This window comes from Triturus cristatus, chromosome 7 (assembly GCF_964204655.1).
Source record: "Triturus cristatus chromosome 7, aTriCri1.1, whole genome shotgun sequence".
Lineage (NCBI taxonomy): Eukaryota > Metazoa > Chordata > Amphibia > Caudata > Salamandridae > Triturus > Triturus cristatus.
Window position 1 is genome coordinate 1185381095 of NC_140590.1, and position 8665 is coordinate 1185389759.

Below are 8665 nucleotides of genomic sequence, written 5' to 3' on the forward strand. Positions count from 1 at the left end.
ACAGACGCCCCTCTCCTCCAATGGCTGGCCTCCGTTTAGGAAGCCAGCCAATGGAGAAGAGGGGCGGGTTCAAGCCCCATACCTAAAAACGTTAAATCTCGCGAGCGAGACTGCGCAAGCGCAGCCTTCTCTAGTCGAGACCTAAAAAGGCATCTTGAATTCAAAGAAACCAGAAAAACTTGTAAAACTACATCACCATGAAAAAGTAGATTATTTGCTTTGGAGAGTCAAAGAACTTACTCATCTAAAAAATCTAGTATACATTTTTTTTTTTTTAAATTAAAAAAATGGTCCTGGATGGTGTGGAGAGCTAGCGGAAACAGATTCCATTTTTGGAAAGGCAGTACTGAGAAGGCACAAACTTGCCTATATCGAGGAACAGCGTGGCCAGCGTAGAGTGCAAGGTCCCAACTGGGACATGCTTAAGGATTCGAATCTCAACTGCAGGAGCTCCAATACCATATATATCTTGTTGAATTAGACACAATAATTTAAAACTGATTCTTTGTTTGGCTGGTAACTAGAGTAGCTTCCTGTTGGCCTCAGTGACATGAATAAATATGCGCAGGCCAGAGACCAGTTTTACCACCATATTTTGAACCAGATGTAATCCGGCTAGTAGCTTTCTGGGAATGTCAAGGTAGCAAGCAGGGGCGGCCTGTGCAGGTAAGAGTGGTGGGCCGGGTGGGGGGAGAATCGACAGACGTTGACGAGGGAAAATGTATTATTTATTTAACTTTCCCTCGTCGTCGTCTGTTGAATCCAACCCCTATCCCCCCACCGCTCTTACCCTGCACACGCTGCTCCAGGTAGCAAGCATTGGCATAATTCAGTCTCGAAATAATATTAGCCGCCCCTATGATAAATTGAAATTCTTTGGGGAATTACCCTTATTCTTTTCCCTAAAAGCTTCTGTTGAAGAGTAAATGCAAGCACTACAGAATTAACTTGTGGTTCCTGAGAGAGTTCTCTTTGAAATTTTAAAGCCAAGGTTTTTTTTCCCATGCTGACTGGAGAGAGGGTCTGGGGGGAGGATCTCACTGGCCCAGAGATTGGTATTCCATTAAGAATCAGATCCAAAGATCAGTACGTCTGCTTTGTCGGCATTTAAATTGAGCATGTTACTGCTGATCCAAAATTGAGTTGCTAAAAAGCAGGGCACAAGATATTGCTGAATTTCCTCAACAGGACAGTCTAGTCTAAAGAGAAATTCTGTATCATCAGCATAGGACATACAGTGTAATAAAAAAGAGCAACTGATGTTAAAAATGGTCAAATATAGATATTAAATAGTATTGAGGACAGAGAAGAGCCCTGAGGGATTCCACAGCTTGCCTCTAGTTGCGGCTGCATTAGAAGCCCCAGACTTGCCGTTTCTATTCAGGTAGTGCTTTTGAGGCACAGTACATTTTGTTATCATCTGCCAAGTAAGGTTCTAAGGCCGTCTCAGTTTGCCTTTTATATTTATGTGTTCCTTTATTTTCCATTCAGCGAGTTGATGCAGGCACGGGAATCTTTCTTTTACATACAGGAATCTTTCTGCTACATTTCCAGGCTAAGAGCCCCTAAGAGTGAGGAGGATTAGTTGAGGGTATTTATTAAGTTTGGGGGCTTTCTTTCCCTCTACGCTGAGGTTACAATGAACAAAGTGTGGCGAAATGCATGTTGAGGGCTCTACAATCTCTCATGCCAAGTCTGAGAGTACGTTTGGTCACATGTTGGACAGTTTCTCTGTTTTACTGTAACCCCAAGCGGATCGTGGTGCACATGCCCATGTGAGGCAATTCACTTCACCCCTTTTTTTAAAACGTTGTTCTCTTTTTTGTCAAATGATGGATACACTATGTCTAGACGGCATTGCACATAATTTCTTTATTGGTGATGGATTTATTGACTCCTTTGTGGACTTGGCGGCCAAGTTAATGGTTTTTGGTCGAATTGCACTTAATGTATAGAGTATAGGTGCTAATTGTGGCTCAATATTGTCATATTGTATGTTTACAGGCTTTTGATTCTCAAGAACGTGTGACAACTACCGCAAAATCAGTTTAACACAACTCTTCACATCTCAGTCTATCGCGGGAAAATAACACCGTGATAACGTGGTTGTAGCAGCGAGGGCTGCCAGGAGGGCCTAAGGGACCACAGAACACCGTGGTGTGCAGTACGTGATTTATTGGTGTTCACAAAAGAACGTGGAGCGTTGGGGCTTTATAGGTACAACGTCCAAGGGAAAAGTAAACAAAAAGAAAACAATACAAAGGATGTAGGAGATGGCTTCTCTCCTCAATTTCCAGGGTCTGGTTCTTTGGATCCGGGGTCCTCTGTATCCCTCTCTCGTTATGCGGTGAGCAGGGGAGGAAAAGAAAGAAAGTCGTGTCAATAGTCGTCCTTGAGGCACATGTCTGGTCTATGCTACCGTCACCTGTGCATACGTGCAGGAGGGGTTGTGCGGGATGTAGGATTTTAATTTAACCTCAACCAAGTGCCCTACCTCCCCGTGCCTTCCCACCACCCCCACCAGAACGTTCCCCTGAGGGGTACTCGCCTTATGCCACGGCCTGTCCAGGGCCGTGGCGTTGGGACACGGGGCGTCTTCTCCCTCTCTCAGCCCGCCGGATATGGACACAGTGTACAGTGTACTTCGCTGACTCCTTCTTCTCCGCTTCTCTCCGCCTTCGCCTTCTCCAGTCTCTCCGCCTTCACCTTCTCCAGCCTCTCCGCCTTCGCCGTTCTCCGTCTTTCCGTTCTCGCCGTCCTCAGCCTCTCTTCCTCCGAGGTCGCGTGCCTCACTCCCGTCCTCCGTTCCTTTTTTGTGGCGCTCTTCCGCCTTCGTCAGCGGCTCTTCTCTCCACGCTTGGGCCGACACTAGACTGCTGCATGCTTCCGGTATCGACGGATGTGGCTCGTTCGTCTCCCACTTCCGGTCCGCAGCAGTGCTGTCCTCCTCACAGTGGTATTACCAATCCAGCGGTAACATGCGATAGGCTCACGATAACGCGTCAAATGTCCGCGATAAAGTCAACGCGATGCCGCAAAAATGCGAAACACAAATGCAAAAAATGCTGCAAGGAGGCCAATAGCGATACAAAAAACAGCAAAAAACAGCGACAGGCCTGCAATTCCCACGCCTCATGAGGGAAAATGCACCATAAAAGCAGAGTACAAAAACGGTGAGATGACAATGTACGAGCACAACCCCACATCCGTGATGTAGAATAAATGACCATTGTCTCGCATCACATAGGCATCTCCTCACAGTGACAATGTACATTGACATGCAGTCTGCATATAAACTGCGCCAATGCAGACACATGCATGGAACACACAGTAAAACCGCATCCCCCCTTCACATTGCAGAGGGACAAGCAACCCCTCCTGCACACAGACGTGTCATTGCCATGATCAATCAATTATGACAGCGTGGACGAAAGTAGGGGCAGTGACTTCCGCTTACGTACATGTTGCCCATGTTGTGGGACTTGAGTCACAGGGGGCATCCCTGCACCATGGTGGTACATAACTGACCCCAAAAGGAGCCCTGTTGTCACCTGTAGGTCACAAATAGCAGCCAAAGTGGAATGACCTTGGACACATGTGACAGGCCGAACAGTGGGATACCCTACTAACTATGACACACATAACTGACAGTTCGAATACGTGACACCCAAACAGCCTCTCTGCAGAGAGGTGACACACCCACCATCCATGAACACATTATAAAATCGTTATCAACACATGTCGCACTCACACTTGTCTGAGTGATGTGCCTGTACAGATGAGTGACATACACTTAGTGAATGTAATGTTGGAATGCATTTATTTGCACATGCTGTGCCTGTGAATATTCTGTACTGTCCCATGATTAGCGAGGACAATCACAATGTGACATGCTCATCTGAAGAAATTTGCAATGATTGTGTCCCTGCGGGCTATTCCTGCTGCAGTGGGATGTGGTCCACCTGCCTCATCTTCATCATCATTGTCCGGTGCCTCTGGAACTGGTATGCATGGTGCCATGTTGCGTACACATATGTTGTGCAACACACAACATGCAACAATTATCTTGCACACAATGTCTGGGTTGTACAGTAGCCTTCCACCTGTGACGTCCAGGCACCTGAAATGTGACTTCAACACGCCAAATGTGTGTTCCACGATGCCCCTGGTGCGTTTGTGGGCCGCATTGTACTGCCTCTGGGCTGTGTGTTCGGGGCTCAGAGGGGTGTCATCATCCAAGCGCAGAGTGCATATCCTTGGTCACCTGTGACAGTGCAGTGAGGCACAAGTCAATAGTTGGTTCTGCATGATGTGTTGGCAGGCTCACTGGTTCATTGGTGTGTGATATGTGTGACTTTGTGAGTCCTGTATGACATGTACTGCTTGTTGCAAATGAGCAGCATTTATGTGTAGTACGTAGCCTCACTGCTGCTCCTCCCTCCCCTGAGCCTACTCACTAGTGTGTGCAGCGTGGTTGCATCACTTGCACCCCTACGGCACACCATTGTCAGGCCCGTCTGCGCATGTCCACAAGCCTGACAACGACACAGTGATGTTGTGCGCTGAAGGTGTGCGGCCACGTGTGTGTAGGCCTATGGTAAGAACAGGGCGGACACAGATGTAGAGTTCATGCCCAGCTGAACTCGCCCTGTGGTTGCAGGTAGACCTTTGGCTTATGCTGCAGAAATAGCGACACACACAACAGTTGGCATGTATGACCCCGGGCGGGCTTGCTCGCCCTCATGTACCGCTCAGCTGAGGCCGCATTCTGTGGGCATGCTACATAGCAACATTGCACAATGCGTGATGGTTGGCGCAGACACTACACCAGAGACACACGCATCAGTTACCTCTTTGTCAAGGCCTAAACTCAACCACGCCCAGAGCCACGTTTCGAATGACCACACCCTTACGCCGTACTGCCGTACACCGGTCCACTCGCGCTCACAGGGGGGTCTGACACAGCCACATGTCCCAGGTCTACACCACTGCCTGAGGTGACAAGGTTGTGCACGCTGTACACAGCACAATGTGATGTGGTATGGCCCAGGGCCCTCATGCATACATAATGACCACACGGTCACACTGAGCTAATTTGTGGAACTGGCTACGGGCACGTGCGCCCGGCACCTTTTATTACCAGGCTCACACGTCCAGTGACGCCTGTGCTGGATGGGTGTTGGGTAGTGTAAGCAACCCCCAGGGGTTGGTTGGTGCTGGCAACACCTACAACAGTGATCAGACAATCAGAAGTTCAAAGTACAAACAGCAAGGGTCTATGACTTGAGCTGCACAGAGTTAGTGGCCCTGGATGCACTGCGGCCGGCACAGGCACACCCGCAAGGGACGGTGACTTGTGGTGCACTGAGATAGGGCCAAGAGAGCTGAGCGGGTCCTCATTGATGTCCAAGGAGAATGTCGCAGAGTATTACGGGGGACAGTGGAAGGTGTCCATCCAGGACATGATGCAGAGGGCAGAAGCAAGCAGAAACAGGCATTATGGAGGAGTGGAATGCTACAGTCTCCTTTTTCCCACCATGTCAGTATTAGCTACATGATGAAGACAACCCCCGGGCCATAGACTCAGACGCCAACAAAGTTCAGCGGGAAAGTGCCCATGACTCCCGTGGCACAGAGTCAGTGGCACCAGAGCTGGAAGGGGATGCAGTCTGCGATGAGGCCTGTACAATGATATACACTCTGCAATGAACAAATCAAGACTCAGTTCCAATTGTGTGTCCTACTCGACCGCAGTGTGTGCCGAAGGCAGCGGTCAGTATGGGGCAACCGTTGTGCAGCCAGCTCCTCCTGGATAACTAACACACAGCGTTGGAATGGCATGTGGAGAAGATTCCTGGTTGACGGAGGTGGAGGCACCAGATTGAGCGGGTGTGCACCCTGCGATGATGCCGTGTCCTGCCTGGGACGGACTGTATTGGACTTGTCTGAGGCCTGCTGGACCGGTGTGTAGGCCTAAGGCAGACGTCCGCAAGGGCCCACAGACACGTGTGGTCGGAATGCTATACACAGAGTTGGTGGCACCACATCGAAGGTAGTATAGGGATTTAAACGATGACATGAACATGTACTCTGCCATCGTGTAATCAAGACTCAGTTCCAAATGTGTAACCTACTTGGCCACTGTGTATGCCGGTAGAGTGCGTCAGCGGGAAAGGAGTACTGCGGGCCTTGCTCACGGAGGCCGTGATGGTCTGAGGAAGCAGCCAAGGTTGCGGGCCTCAGGCTTGGAGCTAGCTCAGGCATGTGGTGGGCACTCTTGGAGACATGCCAGTGTCGACAGGTGAGCAGTGAGGCCTGGATGCGCAGGGGCGCACGAGACTGGTTCGGGGAGCTGCGGCCCAGGCTGCGGCACGCGCACAGGATCGCAAGCACCGCCGCACACGGCGTTGGCCTCGTGGCGGGGTGAAAGGCGCCCTGGCAGACACGTTGGCCATTCCAGAAGAGAACCACACCCATGGGCTGTGTGCTTTTTATGCACACACCTTCGCTAGCCTGGCGTACGCCGGGTGAGCCCACTCCGCACATGCTTACAGGGGGGACATAACAAGATACATTTCCGTGATCTTCCCCACTGGCTGGGGTGACATGGTTGCGTCCACTCTCCACAACACTACCAACACCAGAATTATATGTCGACATGGATATGTCTGTGGTCTGCATACTGCAGTCTGTCCAGTACATCCACGCCACACTAGGCAAGGTGTGCATTCTCATTAATGGGTCACTTGCCTCCTTCGCACATGCCTGGTTGCCACCTACCTCCACATTCTACTGGTTTGTGGCAGATGTGCCATGCCGTTGGTGGCTCATGTACATGGCTAGCCCAGGTTGCCACAGTAAGTTGTGCTGTCGTGTCTGGTGGGTGGGCATGTTGTTTGGCATGTTGTATATGGTTTTGTAACGTGTGGATTGGAGGTGTGTGGTGTGTTCATTTGGTACTTACCAATGAGCACTTCATTTCCGTAGGTGCCATCTTGGAAGCGCCGGTTGATGATGGACCGTCGGAATATGTATGTCATGCACACTGTCTGGGTAGTTGGCGAGGACATTGGTGAAGAGTCCCCGGTGGTCCACTATTGCCTTCACATTGATGAAATGCGTGTGCTTTCTGTTGCGGTAATTGTGTGCAGTGTCAGCAGGGGGCACAAGTAGGACATGTGTGCAGTCAATTGCCCCCAACACGTGCTGGAATACAGCTATGGCATAGAAGCCTTGCTTGGTCTCCAGTTGTTCCTGTGCAGTGTGGGGGAAAGTATAGGTACTGGGGTACCAAGCTGATAATGGCATCCAGGACAGGTTTGAGGAACTTTGATAGGGCTGACTGTGAGACTCCGCCGACTCTGGCGGTTGTTGGTTGGAATGTCCCAGAGGCCAACAGGTGCAGCCCAGCCAGCAGCTTTATCTGCGGAGGGATGTTGGTTGTTCACTGTGTTGGTGCCGTCAGCCTGTGGGCAATGATGTTCAGGATGCAGAGGATGGTTGTCCTTTTGAGTCTGTAGTGGGCAATGACATACTCTGGTGTTAAGTCTGAGAGGCTGGTGCGTTTCCTCAAGGTCCGCTGTCTTTATCTGCATGGCCTCTGTGGTGGTCCGGGGTGGGGCAGTGGAGGTCCGGGGGGGGGGGTGGCGGTCCTGGGGGTGGTGGAGGTGGGTGTTGTGGCCCTATTGGAGCTCCGAGCTGCATGATGAGTAGCTCCATGGCATCTGTTGTTCTTCAGGTGTGCCTCTGGACTGGGCTCCCTTTATGCTGCAGGTTATCGTCCGGGTTTACACCAGGTCAGAGCAGATGTTAATTTTCTGCAGCTAACGCGCCTTATCGCATCTTATGTGATCTTATCGCCGATCTGGCTGTTCATTGAGAATGTTGCGGAGTGGTGTTGTCTCTGCTTTGCATCTCATTAGCGATAGTTGCGGGTGTCATCTGTGGCGATGTTTTTTGAGGATGCTATCGCCGGTTAAAATGGTGATATGGGCTATTAGCACCAGCTTGTGAATGGGGCGATATATTTATCGCGACTTTGGCTGCGCTAAAGTGCCGATAGCTCAGCGATAGATCCTTGAGAATATGCCCCTATATGCGGCTATTGTTTGTGGTACTCCTGAGGAAGGCACTACACTGAAACGTGTGTTGAGGATAGCTGGTCTCGCCATGTCAGAGAACAAAAATTGATAAAAACTTGTAAAATGATGAGGACATGAATTAAAATGTTATATGGAAATGAAATGTTAAAGTCTCACAGTATTGTTAACATATTGTCTAATTAGAACTCTAAAAGTTTATAGTAAAGAACATATTCGGACGATAGTGTGCAGAAATTAGCCTGGAATAAACCTGAAAAATATGAAAGTGTGGAAAAAACGTTTTGTTTTCAAAATGCAAAATCCGTGAGTTATTGCATAGTAGAAGTGCATAGAAGAATGGATGATGTATGTGTGTTTGGTTAATGTTTTTAAAGATGTTTAACCTCTTGCGTGCCCCGCCCTTTCCCCGCCCTGTGCCGGGCTTTCTATTAGCGGGCGGAGTTCATGACGAGATGGTCTCGTTATGGGCACAGTGCAACCGCGGCCCATGACGAGACCATCTCGTCATGGGCACTGAAGGGGTTAATATTTTTAGTGGCATATGTTAAGTCTTGTATCTGATG